General features: G+C 42.7%; 1 pseudogene; it reads right to left on the reverse strand.

The window, feature by feature from the left end:
* Window positions 1–1,112: 1,112 nt before the first annotated feature.
* On the reverse strand, window positions 1,113–2,738 carry LOC119542286 (annotated as a pseudogene).
* Window positions 2,739–2,967: the final 229 nt, after the last annotated feature.

The raw sequence follows: 2,967 nt of genomic DNA on the forward strand, positions 1-2,967 counted from the left end.
CCTTTTTTATTCTTCCTTCAAGAAGACATATAACATTGGTGCTTTAAAATCCTCTCTTTAATATTGCCAACCATGTTATATTCTTTCCTAGCAGGCTTTTTATAGTGTTCCATAGTAAGTCCATGAGCACCCTTGCTAGTCTCATGTTTTATTTTCTAAAAATCCATTGTCAGTTGAGGAGACCTCCTTCCCAAAGCAGTCCCTTCAGTTTAGGAAGAGTAGGAAAGAAGTAGATACTTCGAAGGGTTTTATGAATTATTCCACTCCTGAAATGGCCTTTTGCCTGGTGACTTGTGAAACTGACATTCTGGAATGGGCCTGGTGAACTACACAACCATCCTGCCCTTGGTTAGAAATGTTCACTCCCAACAAAATGTTGTTTCTGAAAGCCCCATGTTCTGAGGAATAATATTTGCTACAGGATGTTCTGAGGGAAACAGAGGGCAAGGACTTTCATAATGTCACAGGATGTTCAAACTAGAGGAGAACGTAAAGGCATCTAGGAATGCACCCATTTTACAGATGAGGACTTTGAGGCCTAAATATGAGAAGTGACCTGCTCAAGGCTACATGGAAATTTTACTTTCCGCCCCTCCTCACCACTGTGCTAGGTGTGTTTGTGTATTATCCTGCTACTAATAAAATCAGAATAAAAAGGGAAAAAAAACCCTTCTACTGTTCAACTAATAACTGATTGTGGTTTCTCAAGTTATGTGTCAAGACTAAAATGGAATTGTGTTCTGAAGGATTTTTAAACTTCAAAACCTGATTTAAAAACATGTGTGTTTTTTTGCCTACTATTTGATTCTTTAACTTCCAAAAAAAAAAAAAACACATTTACAGGATTGTGTGCCACATAAACTGCTCATGAATATTTTTGATCTCAGTACCTTATTATGCAAGACTGACATGAAGTCATTTAAAGGTGGTATGAAAACCATACATTTAGCCACTGAAAAATTCTCCCTCACTTTTGGATGTGTATGCCCAATACTATCAGAGTAGGGAGGAAAACAGACTAAGGGGCTTATTATTGAAAGCTGAGTTTTAGTGGGAAGGAAATATTATGCTGGTTTTCAAACACCTGGTCTCAAGAAAATATTTATATTAGTCTACATCTTGGTTTCACTGTCAGTGGGTTTCTCAGTTTCATTTTCCTGAGCAATCAGCTGATACAATTTCTTCATTTCGTTCTCTTCAATCACTGAGTTACCCATTTCGACATCCTGATTCTTGAGTTCGTGTCGTGACAGGTGCTCAACAATCCCAGCTCTGAGGGAGTCTCCCAGCACATTGGTCGTTGTACGGAGACGGTCCCGGAACCAGTCCACAGCGATGATGAGCGTGATGTCATCAGTGAGCAGGCCCACAGATGTCAGCACAACGACCATGGTGACCAGACCCACCTGCAGAATCCCAGTGGCCCCGATGCTGGCGGCCGTGGCTGTAATGCTGACCGTAATAATCTGTCCAAAGTTCAGTTCAAAGTTGTTAACTTCAACAATGAAAATGGAGGCCAAAGCTTTATAGAGGGTGGTCCCATCCATGTTAATGGTAGCCCCCAGTGGGAGCACAAATCTGATGACCTGTTTGTCCACACCATTGTTCTCTTCCAGACCCTTGAAGGTGATGGGTAGGGGGGCGGAACTTGAGGAGGTTCCCAGAGCTGTGATAAGTGCTTGCAGTAACCCTCCAATAAAAACCCAAGGGTTTTTACATGTTACCAAGAAGGAGAGGAGGGGAAGGACAATGACTGCATGAATGAGTAGGCCCACAATGACGGTCACTGTGTACATGGCAAGATGCCCCCCAATTACTCCTGTGTCTTCATCCCAACAATTTTCCCTGCAATCAGGAAGAGAATGCTAAGAGGAGCATACCACATTATCACTGCTACCAATCTCATGATGGCTTCATTAAGAGAATCAAAGAAGTCTCTCAGGGCTTGCCACTGCTCCTTCATGTTTCCAATCACAAAACCAAAGCACATGGAGAAGACAAGCAGTCCCGAGGCATTAACCCATTCACAGATCCTGGAACTGGGACCAGCTCTTCTGTGATTTGCTTAAGAGTCTCCATGACTTCTGACACATTGCTTACCACGGCACCCACAAGTGTTTCATTGGTCTGGATGGGCATTTTAAAGCTTCTCTTCTCATAGTTGGTTTTAAATTTTTAAAGCAAGCTTCCACCAGATTTGGAGGGAACATGTTCCCGATCAAGTTCAGAAAGACATCTGCAGCTGTCACTTGTGCAATTTTGCCTTCTCTGTGCATATTTTCCTTTTTGCCCTTCCCAGGATGGATGATGATGACAATGACTATGCCAGTCACCACGGCAATGATGGTCATGGTCATGTAATAGACTACAGCTCGCACTCCCATCTTCCCTGATGCCTTTCTATCTAGGGCCGCCATTCCTGTGACAAGACTGGAGATGATAAGTGGTAACACCAACGTCTGTAACATCCTCATCAGAAGTTCCCTAGGAAAGGAGAAGTACTTCACTTCCCAGCAGCTCATTTTATATGGTCAGAGAGCAAATCCAAGTATTGTACCCACAATGACAGTGGTGTCCATGAGGAGCACAAAAGCATTCTGAAATAAGTAACTTTTAACATCCTCCTTTGTGATGTTCTGCACTTTCTTCTTGGCCAGGAGCATGTGTTTACAGACTCCCTGCTGGATCCTCTCCATCCTTCCCCCCACCTTGGACTCCTCTCCATTGCTTTTAGTCATATTTTACTTCTCTAAAAGTGTCTCTTCTTTGTACTTCAGTGTCTCTGAATCACTCCCAGAAAGTCAAACCTTCTCTTTGGTGTTAGAGACCACAACTCTCAAACCCCTGACACAGTAGCTGGAGGCTAGAGGACTGCTTAAACTTGCATCTTTTCTCCACCAAATCTAGTGGGAATGTGATCTGGTTCTTATTCCTCAAAAAAAAGCCTTTAATATACAAGAAATAGCT

The sequence above is a fragment of the Choloepus didactylus genome, chromosome 8 (assembly GCF_015220235.1).
Source record: "Choloepus didactylus isolate mChoDid1 chromosome 8, mChoDid1.pri, whole genome shotgun sequence".
Lineage (NCBI taxonomy): Eukaryota > Metazoa > Chordata > Mammalia > Pilosa > Megalonychidae > Choloepus > Choloepus didactylus.